The following is a 16,943-nucleotide window of genomic DNA, read 5'->3' as shown; positions in this document are numbered from 1 at the left end:
AACGCATTGTGATTTCCTGCTATTGAACCCCACATAGTTCCAAGTTATAACAAGGAACTCTATGAGAAGTTTGCAATTCGGTCTATTCTGAGCCATAGTCGTGATGATGGTTCAAAAACCAAAGTTCCTTCTTCAGTGCGTTCCAAGCTAGGTGGCAAACCTACAGATGCTGTTTATCCCAATAATGCTGAGAATAGCTTGCCACCGATTTCAAAGAAGCTCAGTAGTCCAAAGCAGTTAAGGAGCAATGACCATTTAATGCATACCAGGAAAGCAGGCCCACCAGTGACTTTGCTAGAGGGAGAGACACTGGCAGAGGGGGCAGAGTCCCCTGGAGAGGATGGACATTCTCACGCGGACACATGGACCTCTCTCGTGTCCCCAAGACTAGATCCACCCAAAACATCCTCACTAGCGGTGCCTGCTGGGTCACCAGGGGTAGTGCATAGATCACAGCGCCCTCACAAACCTCGTGACAGACTGAATCTTTGATTGAATAGTTCCTTTTGTTGTTAGATTGAATGTTGAATTTGCCATGATTTTTTAGGTGTTTTTGTATTGGTAACCTGTTGCTAATGATACCACTGTTTTTATTTCCCAGTTCTTCTATATTTGGGGAATGTTGGATTTTAAAGGGGGTGAAGTGTTGTAATGTGAGTATTATTATAAGTAAGTTAGTACTAATTGGGGAGCTGTTGGTAGCAAGAGGCGGGATCTGGGGTTGGCGGGGTCTTTACTTCCGCTCTTTTTACTCCCAGAATGCATTGTATATAGTTCCTCCACCCATGCCGCACGAGGTACCTGGAAGCCTCTGTATTGTAAATATCATTTGCCGTCCCAGATAAAGATGCTCTTTTGGCCATCAAGTTGTCGAGTGGTCTTTTTGTAAAGTGGAAGTGACCACACCCCATTTCTGGGTTCAATAAAACCCCTACCCATCAAACCCTGATGGCCTTAACACTTACAGAATGCTGGAGGAACTCAGCAGGCCAGGCAGTATCTATGGAAAAGGGTACAAATTCGACATTTTGATCAGGGACCCTTTATCAGGACTCTGGACACGGAAATTGCCAAGCTTCAGTCTATCGCTGCCTGAAACCTGACTCTTCCACTCATCCCCATCCCTGAATTCTTATTGCAAATTTATCTCAAGCATCACATTTTACTCTTTTTCACCTTTTCCAAAGGACTGAACATCCAGCTGCAGTTTTACATGCTGCTCGTTAAACTATCCATGTTTCGTTTGTGTATCTAAGAAGTGATTATTTAACTGTTGGTAATAAAACATCAGCACCTGATTCTGACTTAGTCTGTGTGAAAAAAAACATACATAGTAGGTTCATTACAGTCTTAACAATGTTCAGTGCCACTATCTATCTCCTAATGTATGTTTACCACCAAGACTCATTAAAGTATAATTGGTATTGCCTGAACATTTGTATAAAATAATTTAAACTACTTAATTCTGAGAATGGGTGCTTATTTCTTCATGCTCTCCTGATAGTTATTCTAAATCCTGCATACATCTGAATATTTGTAGAAGGGCTTTTGGCTGAATATACAGTAAATTGCATGGTGACAGGATTGGAAAATTGGTTAGTCTTGTTGCATCTGGAGTACTGCGAGTTAATCAATGACATTACTGTGGAACCACTTTTGCCTAAGTAAATGATATGTGATTACAGCTGCCCAAAAACTCTTGCATTTATATATTATATAACAAATAATTTAAAGATGTTGGTTCGCAGATGTGAGGGTGATCAGTGATCAGCAACAGTGGAAGGTTTTGCAGAGTTCACTAAAGATATGACCAAGCAAGTAAATTGAGACCAAGCTTCAAGAAAACTTAAGAAGTAAGCATTTTAAGCCACAAGATAAAGATTGTTTCAAGAGTTTGGCCTAAAGGGATAAGGATTTTGGTTTTAAGTGTAGAGCAGTGATGGAACTGGCTGCAAAGCAGTTTGTTTCTGGGATGAAACTGGGATCAGCCTATTACGTGAAATTAGATGAGATTGCAAAGTCCTCAGTGGTGAAGGTATGTGTATGTTTTTTATAAAGGACATTGGAATTGATAAAACAATTCTAGAGGAATGGAAACATGCTGAATGGGAGAAGGGTGGTGCAGTTTTATACATAGCTGTTTGTGTATGTTGCATCAAAAAAGACCAGTTTGGTGAGAATGGATTAGCCTGTTCTGGGGCTAACGAAGCTGGTGATTTGGATTGTGCAGTTGAGGATAGAGTTAGAATAGAAGAAATGAAATGTAGAATATTCCAATCTACCCCACTACACCCTACATAATGCAGAAATTCTAGTGCATATTTTTTACTGATTAAACAAGCTAGGTACAGTTGGGATCTAATTATCCTGTAATTAATTTTCTTAAGAACATCTTCAAAGTTTCTGATGAAAACTCAAAATATGACACATGTAGTGCACAAACTTCTTTATGTCAAATGAAAAATAATTGCATTATTGGAATGTGCAAGTTTTTCAAAGTCTGTGTTCAGATTTCTCAGTAACATTGGTTAATCTTCCTAATGGACCTAGGATTCTTAAATGATTTTTACAGGTGTGGTTCTTTGTATTCTCTATCTGCAGCATCCAGACAGGAACGTAAGCAACAGGACAACTGGGAGAAGGTGATCGGAAAATGGAAAAGAGCCAGAAATACAAAGAACATTCAAATAATCAAGCTGGAACCCTGCAGAGTTTGAAACTAGGCCAATTTCTTCTTTGGCCAGGAATGGAGGAGTTAATTGAGTCATCTGAGACTTTCTGAAGAGAGACATATGGAGCACTACAATAATTAAAGTTTGGTGGCCTAGGAAAAGTAACAAATATCCTGTTGTCAGGGAATGGTTACAGATTTATAAGTAGCGTTTGAAAAATATGTTCCCTATCTATTGTCAAGATAAATTAATATTAAAGAGGCTGCAAATGGTATGCATGTGACCAGTGATCAAAGTACATATGGAATTTAATGGTGTTTAGAATACTGATGGGGTTTTCCTCTAAAATCATGAGAATACAGGGCAGAATTTGGGTTATTATCTTCATGGTTATTGCCCGTGGAACAAAAAAGTCAGGCAGGCAGAATAAAATTATAGAAGTTTGGGGTAAGATTGACAACATACCAAAAATCGTCATTTTTAACTCTTCAAGGGCAAGAGAATAGTTTAAAAGAGAATTATTGTACTGAGTGAAAAACCAGTTCTAGAGGATTTCCATGGAATTACACACAGAAATTGCAGAACATGTGTAACAAAGTATTCTAAGAGTTTTTTGAAGTAGTTGACATCAGGATGTAAATATAAACAGATATAAGATCAAATAATAACAAGAAGGAATAGATAAAAATGAACATTACTAAAATCAGCAAGATAGCTTTAACTGTGGATTTATTTTAACACAAGCAATTCTGCAGATGCTGGAAATCCAGAGCAGCACACACAAAATGCTGGAGGAGCTCAACAATTCAGGCAGCATCTATAGAAAGGAATAAACAGCTGATGTTTCCAAAAGACCATAAGATATAGGAGAAGAAGTAGGCCATTTGGCCCATTGCCCCATCGAGTCTGCTCCACCTTTCAATCATGGGCTGATCCAATTTTTCCAGTCATCCCCACTCCCCTGCTTTCACCCCATATCCTTTGATGTCCTGGCTAATCAAGAAGCAATCTGTTGCTGCCTTAAATGCTCCTGATGACTTGGCCTCCACAGCTGTTCGTGGCAACAAATTCCACAGATTTACCACCCTCTGACTATAGTAATTTCTCCACATTTCTGTTCTAAATGCACATCCTTCAATCCTGAAGTCATGCACTCTTGTCCTATACTCTCCTACCATGGGAAATAAATTTGCTATATCTAATCTGTTCAGGCCTTTTAACATTTGGAATGTTTCTAAGAGATCCCCCCTCATAATCCTGAACTCCAGAGAATACAGCCCAAGAGCTGCCAGACGTTCCTCATATGGTAACCCTTTCATTCCTGTAATCATTCTCGTGAATCTTTTCTGAACCGTCTCCAATGTCAGTAATTCTTTCTAAGTTAAAGAGCCTAAAACTGCACACAATACTCCGTGTGGTCACACGAGTGCCTTACAGAGCCTCAACATCACATCCCTGCTGTTATATTCTATACCTCTAGAAATGAAAGCCAACATTGCATTCAACTTCTTCACCACCGACTCAAGCTGGAGGTTAACCTTTAGGGTATCCTGCACAAGGACTCCCAAGTCCCTTTGCAACTTTGCATTTTGAATTCTCTCCCCATCTAAATAATAGTCTGCTCAATTATTTCTTCCACCAGAGTGCATGACCATACCCTTTCCAACATTGTATTTCATTTGCCATTTTTTTTGTCCATTTTCCTAAACTATCTAAGTCTCTCTGCAGGCTCTCTGTTTCCTCAATACTACCTGCTCCTCCACCTATCCTTGTATCATCAGCAAATTTAGCCACAAATCCATTAATCCCATAATCCAAATCATTGACATACATCATAAAAAGCAATGGTCCCAACACCAACCCCTGGTGAACTCCACTGGTAACTGGCAGCCAGCTAGAATAGGATCCCTTTATTCCCACGCTCTGTTTTCTGCTGATCAGCCAATGCTCCACCCATGCTAGTAACTCCCCTGTAACTCCATGGGCTCTTATCTTGCTAAGCAACCTCGAGTGTGGCACCTTGTCAAAGCCTTCTGAAAATCCAAGTACGCCACATCTACTGCATCTCCTTTGTCTACCCTGCTGGTAATTTCCTCAAAAAATTACAGTAGGTTAGTCAGGCAGGATTTTCCTTTCAGGAAACCATGCTGGCTTTGGCCTATCTTGTCATGTGCCTCCAGGTACTCTGTAATCTCATCCCTAACAATCGATTCCAACAACTTCCCAGTCACTGATGTCAGGCTTACAGGCCTATAGTTTCCTTTCTGCTGCCTCCCATCCTTCTTAAATAGCAGAGTAACATTTGCAATTTTCCAGTCATCCAGTATAATGCCAGAAACTATCGATTCTTGAAAGATCGTTATTAACGCCTCCACAGTCTCTCCAGCTACTTCCTTCAGAACCCAAGATCTGAGTACCATTCCATCAGGTACAGGAGATTTATCCACCTTCAGACCATGAAGCTTCCTGAGCACCTTGTCAGTTGTGACTTTCACTGCACAAACTTTGCTTCCCTGACACCCTTGAATGTCCGATATACTGCACATGTCTTCCACTGTGAAGACTGATGCAAAATAAGCATTCAGTTCCTCTGCCATCTCTGCGTCTCTCAATACACTATCTCTCTGTCTCTTATTACAATATCTCCAGCATCATTTTCTATTGGGCCAAGTCCCTTCTTCAGGAATGGAAAGGAAAGGGGAAGATGCCAGTTTTAAAAGGTGTGGGAAGAAGGAACATAAAATGTATTTTAAATTTGTTTTGGAGCCCTCCTAGATTTCTGCCTACATAAAATAACCAGATATGGGCATTGACAAAATAATTTCAAACTTTGTTAATGAGAATAAATTAAATTCTTACCAGATACTGAAGGAAGACATCAGCAGATTTTTACTGCATGCAGATGTTTGGCTGTTTTGTGCAGAGAGTCATCTTAAACTGCTGGAAACAGTGTCTGAGAGTGGAAGTTAATTCTTGATGTTAAATATAATAGCTGTGCTAAGATCTTGAATGGAAATGCACAAACCTTTAAAATCAATTGGCAGATGGAAAACATGGAGCTTTTTAAAGAGGCAGAGAAGCTAATGCAGGGTTTTTTTTATGAGATTCTTGAATAGAAAAATCAGGAGGTGATGCTGCCCTTTTATAAAATATTGGTTAGATTTAATTTGAAGTACTGCTGTAGTTATATTCATCCTACAGAAGGGATATCAGAGCATTTGAAGAAATGAATTTGGTAGCATGGATCCAGGAATGAGATACTGTTATGGTAAGGTACTTGAAAATCTAGGGTTATAGCTTATTAAAACAAAGAAAAAATGCAGAACTATTCTGCAGATTAAGTAACGTCTGTGGAGACAGATTTGGAGTTAATGCCTCAGGTCAGAGGTGTCAATGACAGAAAAGAATATTTGAATTGAAGATATCACGTGAATGATGTTCTGGCTATAATTCAATATCCAAGAATGGAACCAAGGAAAGGTGGTTTCATCTAGCCCTTAGTTTGATCAGCTGAGTCAAAAGCTGCTGAGAGGTCGAGGGGGATAAGAATGTAAGCAATAGGAGCAGGAGTAGGCCATCCGGCCCATCAAACCTGCCCCACCAATAAGATGATGGCTGATCCATCCGTAAACTCAGCTTCATCTACCTGCCTTTTCCCCATAACCCTTAATTCCCCTACTATGTAAAGACCTATCCAACTGTATCTTAAATATATTTAGTGAAGCAGGGATAAGCAGGGATGGTTTGCCATGGCTGTAATCAATCGTTTAGAGCCACCCCACACTCTGTAAAATTACTCCCTTCAATATCCCATAACCCCTTTCACTTGGGTATTATTGATAGTTCAAAAACAAATGTGGGATCACAACAGGTCCATCGGATCAGAGACATATTGGAGACTAAGGTATACATTTGACTTGGATCACTCTTTCTTTAGCCATGCACTATACATACATCCCAAATTCAGGTTTAAAAGAGGATTGACATTAATTTCTTTTGCATTATGGTTTCCATTGTCACATTGCTTGCTGCCAATATCACCAGCTGTTAAATTATCTCCAGCTTTGTAGCTTTTCACTGTTTGCTCTTTGTGTGTTTGTGTGTGTGTGTGTGTGTTTCTGCTCATATTTTCCTTTTTTATTATTCAATACTGTTAGAACAGTTTCCCCAGCTATGAGTAAACAGCTCCACTGCCTTGTGGGCAGCCTCAGCAGAGACGAAGACTACAGGAGTAAATCCAGATAGCAAATCTGGAGTGGAGCCGCTAAGGCGGTTGGATATCATTGAACATCCTTCCGGCAGCTCCTGCAACCAAACTGGTGCCAAGTGTATTGCTTCATAAGCTTTCCTTTGGAGTACACCGGAGAGGCCAAGAGAGGGATCTTGATGTCTGGGCATCTCAGGATCTCCATACCTTCTGCCCAGGCTTGTGATGATGATCATCAGCCATTGTCCTTTGAGATGGACAACCACCAGCCACTGTTAGAGCATTTTTAACTACTAACTGCAACATTCACCAGTTCTGAATAAATGTTCCCTGTTGAAAGTTTAGCTGATCTCCTGAGTGTCTCAGACATCTGTGCTGTTCATTCTTTTTTTTTGCTTTGCAGTTACAGAGAGCATTGAGGGTAAAGTGAATTACCCAGCCACCTTAGTGGAGCAATTCACTATGATAACAAATACAACTCAGAGTTTGTATGTTCTTAACCATCTTTTTCCTGTCACAAGGTCTTTCTGAACATGGATAGCATCAGCTGTTCTGATAATGAACACTGTGCTGTTCAGAAAATGACTTAAAGATGTGCTACAATAAATTACAGATGCACGCATAGATTTTACTGGTTTATGTAATGCCAACATGAGCACATATATTATATTGCAAAATATCTAAACCTCAGCACCTTACTCATACAGAAATTTCATTTTTAACCCTTGATTTTCATTTTGCTATTTGCTCCAGTTTCAACTTTTTATAGGAGAATGGAGACACAAAAGATTGCAAGATCAAGAGACGATATACTGGAGGATGTCAAAGGATTGATCAGCACCTGATGTAGAGCTTCGACCCAAAATGTCAACAGTTCTTTTCTATCCATAGTTGCAGCCTGGATTCCACCAGCAGACTGTTTGTTGCTTCCATAGAAGCTTAATTTTTAACCCAGATTTATCCAATTTGTTTCTGTTTGTTATAGAGCTACAGTATAGAGAATCCACCCAACTAGTCCCAATTTCCTGCATTCAGCCCATATCTCCCTAAGTGTCACCCTTCGATTTACCTATCTAAGCTTCTCAATTGATACTATTGCACCTATCTCAATCACTTCTTCAGGCAGCTTATTCCATATACTCACCACCTTCTGCATGAAGAAGTTGTCTCTCAAGTCTCTTTTAAATCTTTCCCCTTTCACCATAAATCTATGCACCACACATTGGGATTCCTCTGCCCTGGGGAGAAGATTGTTACTGTTCTTCCTATCAATGCCTGTCATAATTCTAAACATTTCTATAAGTTTGCATGTCATTATCTTAAATTCCAAGAAGTGAAGACATAGTCTGGCCAACCTCTCCCCATAGGATCGGTGGTAGGATCCCATTGAAGGCAGCAGAAGTTGCAAAGAATGATGTTTTGGATGCAGAGGCTCATGGGGTGGTAGGTAATGACAAAAGAAACTCTATCATTGTTAAAGCAGTGGGAAGATGGGGTGAGCTTGAACATCTGGGAAACAGAGGAGGTATTGGTGAGGGCAGCATCAATGGTGGAGGAAAGGGAACCCAACTTTTTAAAGTAGGAGGACATTTTCTGTTGTCCTGGAAAGGAAATCTGCATTCTGGGAACAGATCAGGTGGAGATGAAGAAACTGAGAAAAGGGTGCACATTTTTACAGGAGACAGGGTGAGAAATGGTATAGTCAAGATAACCATGGGAATTGGTAGGTTTATAAAAGATGTCACTCTACAGGTTGTCTTGAGAGATGGGGACAGAGAAATCAAGAAAGGGGTGGGAGGTGTCAGAAATGGACAGTGAATTTAAGGGCAGGGTGGAACTTGGAGGCAAAGTTGATGAAATTGATGAGCTCAGCATAGGTGCGTAAAAACATAAGAAATAGGAGCAGGAGTAGGCCATCTGGATCATCGAGCCTGCTCTGCCATTCAATAAGATTATGGCTGATCTCCACCTACCTGCCTTTTCCATATAATTCTTAATTCCCCTACCATGCAATAATCTATCCAACCTTGTCTTAAGTCTATTGCTTCATTGGGCAGAGAATTCCACAGATTCACCACTCTCTGGGAAAAACAGTTCCTACCTGGACAGATGGTTTGTGGGTCTTAGGTAGGAGGCAGAAGTGAGCAGTGGGGGTTAAGGGACCTCTGAGTTTGGTGGCAGTGGATGGGAGTTCTCCAGAATTGATGAGAGAGATGTTTCTCCATTGAGTTAAAAAGTTCTGTTTGTTTGTATTCCACTCTAGTTAAAATACTACCTTTTCCTCAACACAGGTCTGAAAAGAGAACTTTGCAAATTATCAAAAAAAAAATCACATAATATATTGTTATCCCATCATGGCACCAACAATATAATTCAAATCTGATATAAAAATAAACTAATAAGCCCCCTACAGAAATTCTGATGGATTTTTGTCTTAAGAATTTAACTTATTCTGGTGGAAGTTTCATATAAAAGCTACACCGCAACTAAACATTTCTCCCCATGATATATTTTTTGCATTAGCTTGACAACAGTGGACCAGGGAAGGATAGAGAAAATAAGGAACTAGATTCAACTAAGTTCACATTTGTCCTGCTGCTCCCTTGTCTCTCCAGTGACTGAGGACCATGACAACTTAAACTCCTCAAATAAATCTAATCAGAGTTTATGAGGCCCTGCATGTTTAATTTATAATTCCCTCATGGTAGATGATGATGTGATACAACATTGCCTCAACTACCAGTGAAAGAGAATCTACTATTTATACAGTATCATACAATATTGCTCAACCAATTTTCAATCTCCAATTTAGGGACACTTAAGCTGCCTGAAATATTCTCCAATATTGTATTTCATGCATAATTCCATCGAGTGACAATGGAGTACAATATTTGCCTACAAATGTTCAGTCAGATGTCATCTGATGTCTTTATACAAATGGAAATAAAATGTATGGATTTCATTTTACTTAAACAGAATCTTTATCTTGCCCTTCATTTGATCCATTTGCTATTAATTTCCTTATAGAATATGCAGCCCATTTGTCTGATAATCTGTCACTCCATGACTATGATATATTAGCTGATTTTCAGAACTCATGTGAAAATGGCCCTGTGAAGAATTTGATATTTCTTTCTTTTCTCCTCCCCTCCACATGGAGATGATTGAAAAGGAAAAAAAAAGCTGAAGGATAGGCACCGTGATGGCGTCATTGTGGAAAAGAATGGCGTTCAGATGGCAGAACTCAGTATAATCAGGTGTTAGATAATGCCTTCTGAGAGTTCTAGCAAGAGATCTGAAGTCTGCATTACTTAGCACATGCCAGGGTTAAAGACATCTACTCGGTACTTGGAAAGAATTTGGAATGGGATCCAGATATCCTGGTCCGTGTAAGGATTAATGATATAGAGACGACAAAGAAAAAGTTCTAGTTTGAGAAATCAGGGTCAAAGTTAAAAGGTAAATTGCAGAGTTCTTGATGCAAGAAGCAGAAGACAAAATGCTGAGACAGATAGAGTTAGTAATGAAGAATGAATTAAAGGTAGAACTGTGGATTGATCACCAGCCAGAGCAAGAAACAGAATATCAAGGGTTGTAGTTTGACTCATCTTCAACCAGGAAAGCTGTAAACAATATCAAATGCAAAAGAATGCAAAAAGTTTAAAACAAAAAATAGAAACTGGCAAAAATGCTCAGGTGGTCAGGCAGCAGCTTTGGTTAAAGAAACAGAGATAATGACTTCTGGCATTGGACTCACTATTAGTGGAACTAAGAGATAGCAATGAATAAGACACTGGTGGTTATAGTTTACAAAATCTTCAGAAGCAATAATGGTTTTGCAGAGAATCAAAAGCTGAGAGGAGCTTGTTGCAAAAATTTATATTAGGCTTGAGGACAGAGAGTTATTGAAGCAGCAACAGATGAACAGAAGTTATGAAGAAGAAGAGAGACTCTGAGGGTAAATTTATAAATAATAATCGCTTCAATAATATCCTAAAACAAATCTACGTGAGCCCAATCTATGGAGACCAGCAGATGATGTGACCGGCAGCTTGGTCATCTCTCAGGCCGAAGTACACAGGTGTTTCCAACGGGTGGACAGTCGCAAGGTCGTGGGACCGGACGGCATCCAGGGCGGGTACTCAGAATGTGCGCAGCAAAACCCGCAGGTGTGTTTACATTTTTAATCTCTCCCTCTCCCAGTGTAGAGTGCCCTCCTGCTTCCGGCCATCCACGTTGTTCTGGTACCTAAAAAGACCAAGGTAAAGATTTTTACTCCTTATGTAAATGAAAGTAATAAAGTCAATTCAATTAAAGAGTGTAGACAAAATATTTTCAAAGGAAATGAAGTGGCTGAGAGATGAAACAAAGATGTGTTTTTTTTTAACTTCACTGTAAAAGATGCAATAAATGTAACACCATTAATGGGACACAATGTATTTAATGATATTGAGCAGATTACAATAGTTTATACCATAAAAGAGGAAGGTCAGGAGAAATTTATAGACTAAGGCCCAAAAAAGAATCTGCAGATCTAATAGTCCTAAGAGCTAAGCAGACTTAAGAGGAGGCTAAAGATATTGTGGATGAATTGGTGAAGCTATTTACATTTTACCTGGATGCTGCAAAAATGTACCAGCAGATTGGAATGTACCAGATGTTACATTGGCACCTAAGGGAGGGAGAATGGAGCAAGTATGGACTCATAGAAGTTTTGACATTGACTATTGGCAAAATATTTACAATCCATAATGATATTGTAACAGGACACTGAGGAAAATCATGATTCTGTAGAGTCAACATGGCTTATATGAATGGAAAATTGTGTTTGACAAATCTAATTGAGTTTCTTTGTAGTAAAAGGTTATTACATGAAATCTAATTATATTAAATAAGTTATCATGTGATTAGGGGTAACATTTTAGCACAGTTGGAGAATTGGTTAAAGGACAGAAAACAGAAAGCAATAATAATCAGATATTTTTCAGGTTGACAGCCCGTTACTGCTTGTGTGCCACAGGGATCACTTCTTGGCCCAGAGGTACATATGTAATTTACATTATTGTGAATGAAAAGAGAGAGTTCTAGAAATTGATATCTGGCTTAAAAAGCATGATGTTTTTCCTACGGGATTACTGCGTGGCACAGCAATCGTTATTTCTGTTATTTCTTTGTAGCATTGATTGGTTTGGTTAGGGGTAACAGATGACCAAAGGCAAATGCCCAAGCAGAGCCTGCAAATTTTGATGGCTGGCCAGACAACAAAGGCTGGATCAGGGCCTGGGCTGGTGGTGTTATTGGATGCTTGGAATATAGCACTCTGCATCTGGAGGAGGAGATGTGGCAGGTCCGGAACCTGTCAGGGTGCCAAAAATTGAAGTCAGAGAGTTTGGATAAATTCGAGTTTGTGGGCAGGGGGGAAACTGTTGAGGTAGGGGTGAGAAATCAGAGGGCTGTTACCTTGGGGAAAATAAAAGGAGTGGAAACCAATATGTGGGGATTTAGGATGGAACGACATCACTGGAACTCAGTTGGCCTGCGAGTGTCCAGTGGCTGCCTCATCCCAGAACAAAAGCATGATTTCACTGGCAACATGCCTAAAGTAACACTGCACTGGGAATGCCATCAAGATTGTTGTGATGTGAGGTTTCTGAGGGCAGAAGTAATTCACAACTAGAAGTATCCAGACAAATTTCCATAGTGGTGTGATTTGGCCAGGTATGTAAAAAAATGCATTGCACTCTGTGTCTTCTATACCAGAGTTTCCAGGGTTTCTGATGATTCTGTGCACCACAGTTCCAGAGGAGTTGTATTGTGCATAGTTAGGCACTTGGCAAGAACCAATGAGAAGTTATGCTGAAGTGGAGCTGCCATTGTGTGAGTGGGCCAGTGTTAGAGTGAGGAGTTTAGGCATTGGTTCAAGAAGCTTTGGTGAGAAGGGATGAATGCTGTAGGCGCAGTGTTTTCATTTATTTTTTCTTCTTCCACAGTTAGAACAAGGGGGTGTCAGACAGGATAGTGGAAGGCTCCTCTTGCGGGATGTGGGAAAGCAGGGAGGCCTCCAGTTGCCCTGATGCCTACCATGCAAGAAGTGCATCCAGCTGCAACTTCTTTCAGACCGTGTTAAGGAATTGGAGCTGGAAATGTATGAACTCCAGATCATTCAGGAGGCTGAAGGATTGATCGACAGGACTTACAGGGAGGTAGGTACTGGATGTGGATAAACAGGTAACTGTCAGGAGGGGAAAAGGGGATAGACAGCCATTGCAGAGTATCCCTGTGGCCATTCCCCTCAACAGCAGGTATACAGCTTTGGATACTTCTGTGGGGGGGGGGGTGGGGAGTGACCTAGCAGAAGAAAGCCACAGCAGTCAGATCTCTGGCACTGAGTGTGGCTCCGTGGCTCAGAAGGGAAGGGGGAAAAATGGTGAGCTGTAGTGATTGGGGACTCATTGGTTAGGGGAACAGACTGGAGGTTCTGTGGACTAGAACAGGATTCCTGGATGGCATGCTGCCTCCCAAGTACCAGGGCAAGGACAAATCCAATCGAGTCCACAGCATTCTTAAGTGGGAAGGTGAGCAGCCAGAAGTCAAGGTCCACATCGGTACCAATGACATGGGTAAGAAGGGTGACCAGGTCCTGCAAAGTGATTCAGGGGGTTAGGTGCTAAGTTAAAGGACATGACCCCCAGGGTTGGGGGGGGGGGTTCATCAAGAGTTGCAGGAGATGGGAACCAGAGTGCCAGAGCTGATCGTGGTTTTGAGGAAAGATGTTAAGTCTACATACAAAGTCAGGAATCGAGAGGTTGAGCATGGTGGGACTAATGTTGTGAATTGTGTGTATTTCAATGCAAAGAGTAGTGTAGGAAAGGTGGATGAACTTAAGGCATGGATCAGCATATGGAATTATAGCATTATATCCATTAATGAGACTTGGTTGTAGGATGGGCAGGACTGATAGCTCAATGTTCTAGATTTCCATTGTTTAAGACATGATAGAGCAAGATGGATTAAAGTGGAATGGGCAGCATTACGGGTAAGGGAAAATGTTACAACAGTGCTCAGACAGGACAGCTTGTCTACTAAGATATACTTGATTGGTACTGAGGAATAAGAAGTGGTTGATCACATTAATGGGATTATATTATAGACCACGCAACAGTCCATGGGATCTCGAGGAGCGAATTTGCAAGAACAGGATAGGTCTGGTCCTTGGCTTGAGATTCTAAATTGGAGAAAGGACAACTTTGATGATATTAAATTTGAAATGACGTGTGGATTGGTACAGTTTGTTTTTTTGGCAAAGGTGATCTTGGTCTGTAGGAGGGCTAGAAAAGTGAAATTTTGAACGCACAAAGTTTTATGTCTCTGTCAGAATAAAAGGCAAGGATGACAAGTTTAGGGAAACTTATTTTTCAAGACATATTGCGGCCCTGGTTAAGAAATAGGATGAGGTGCAGAGCAGGTATAGGCAACACGGGGCATATGAGGTACTTGAGGAGTATAAGAAATAAAACCATAAAACACAGGAGCAGAATTAGGTCAGTCAGCTGAACAAGTCTGCTCTGTCATCTCATCGTAGCTAATCCCTTTCACTCTCTACCTCAATTTCCTGTATTCTCCCCATAACCTTTCACACCCTGACTAATCAAGAACCTATCAACTTCTGCCTTAAGTGCACACAGTGACCCAGCCTCGACAACTGCAGAGGGCAAATAATTCCACAGACTCACCACCATCTCTCCTCATTTCTGAGGATGTCATTCTTCCTGATCTCTGCAACAAATACAAAATGCTGGAGGAATTCAGCAGGCCAAGCACATGAATGGAAAAGAGCAACCCGTCGACGTTTCTGGCCGAGACCCTAAATCAGGACTGTGGAAAAAAGAGGAGGTCAGAGTAAAAATGTGGGGGGGGGGGGGGTGGGGAGGAAGAAATGCCAGGTGGTAGGTGATAGGTGAAACTGGTGGAGAGGGGGGTGAAGTAAAGAGCTGGGAAGTCGATTGGTGAAAGAGATACAGGGCTGGAGAAGGGAGAAGCTGACAAGCGAGGACGAAGACCATGGATGAAGGGGAAGGGGGAGAATAATCAGAAGGAGGTGATAGGCAGGTAAGGAGATGAGGTGAGAGAGGGAAATGGGAATGGGGAATGGTGTCAGTATGGGGCCATTTCTGGAGGTTCGAGAAATCGACGTTCATGCCATTAGGTTGCAGGCTACCCAGGTGGAATATGAGGTGCTGCTCCTTCAACCTGAGTGTCGCCTCATTGTGGCAGTAGAGGACTGACAGGTTGGAACAGGAACGGTAAGTAGAATTCAATGGGTGACCACTGGGAGATCCTGCTTTTTCTGGCAGGCAGAGCATAGGTGCTCAGTGAAGCAGTCACCCAATCTGTCAGGTCTCACCGATGTACAGGAGACCTTATATCCTTACCTGCCTATTGCTAACACCTGGTTCTCCTCCCCCTTTCCTTTCTTCCGTGCCTTCTGTCTTCTCCTTTCAGATTTTTCCCTCTCCACCCCTTTATTGCTTTCAGCAATCGACTTCTCACCTTTTTACTTCACCTCTCCCCCTCCCAGTTTCACCTATCACCTACTACCTGGTATTTCTTCCTTCCTTCCCCCCCACCTTTTTACTCTGACTTCTCATCTTTTTTTTCTCCAGTCCAGATGAAGGGTCTTGGCTGGAAATGTCGACTGTTTACTCCTTTCCATTGATGCTGCCTGGCCTGCTGAATTTCTTTAGCCAGATGGTGGTGAATCTGTGGAATTCATTGCCACATGCGGTTGTGGAGGTCAGGTCACTGTGTGCACTTAAGATGGAGTCAGAGTGTGAAAGGTTATGGGGAGAATACAAGAAAATGGGGATGAGAGGGGAAGGGATTAACCATGATGAAATGACAGAGCAGACTCGCAGAGCCAAATGGCCTAATTCTTTTCCTATGTTTTTTTGGTCTTATTTCTTATATTTCTCAAGTACTTCATTTGCTCCTTCATGCTTATAGCTGCTATGCATCTCCTCATGTTTCTTACCCAGGGCCGCATTATGTCTTGAAAATCAAGTTTCCCTAAATCTGTCATCCTTGCCTTTTATTCTGACAGGAGTAGAAAAACTCTGTACATTCAAAATTTCATTTTTGAAGCCCTCCTACAGACTAAGAACACCTTTGTCAAAAAACAAACTGTCTCAATCCACACTTGCCACATCAAATTTGGCCTTTCTCCAATTTAGAACCTCAGCCTAAGAACCAAACCTATCCTTCTCCATAATTATCTTGAAACTAATAGCATTATTATCACTGGTTGCAAAGTGTTCCCCTATCTAAGCCTCTGTCATCTGTCCTGCCTCATTCACTAATAGGAGAACTAGTATCACACTCTCCCTAGCTGGCCCATTTACTGTTAGTACTGATTAAGGAAACTTTCCTGAACACATTTGACAAACCCTATCCCATCCAGCCCTTTTACAGAATGGGAGTCCCAGTCAACATGTGGAAAGTTAAAATTATCTACCCACAGCCCCCTTATTCTTCGAAATGCCAGTGAGTACAGGCCCAGAACCTTCAAACACTGCTCATGTGATAACCCTTTCATTCCCAGAATCATTCTCGTGAACCTCCTCTGAAGCCACTCCAATATGAGCACATCCTTTCTTAACCAAGGGGCCCAAAATTGCTCATAATACTCCAAGTGAGGCCCCACCAGTGCCTAATACAGCCTCAGCATTACATCTTTGCTTTTATATTCTAGTCCTCTTGAAATGAGCACTAACATCACTTTCGGTTTCCTCACCACCGATTCAACCTGCAAATTAACCTTTAGGGAATCCTGCACAAACACACCCAAATCCTTTTGTACCTCAGATTTCTGAATTTTCTCCTTGTCTAGAAAATAGGTTATGCTTTTATTCCTTCTACTGAAGTGCATGACCATACATTTCCTGACACTGTATACCATCTGCCACCTCTTTGCCCATTCTCCTAATCTGTCTAAGTCCTTCTACAGCCCCTTTGCTTCCTTAACACTATCTGCTCCTCCAACTATCTTAGTATCATCTACAAACTTT

Source organism: Hypanus sabinus, chromosome 3, assembly GCF_030144855.1.
Source record: "Hypanus sabinus isolate sHypSab1 chromosome 3, sHypSab1.hap1, whole genome shotgun sequence".
NCBI lineage: Eukaryota > Metazoa > Chordata > Chondrichthyes > Myliobatiformes > Dasyatidae > Hypanus > Hypanus sabinus.
This window is presented reverse-complemented; position numbering follows the sequence as displayed.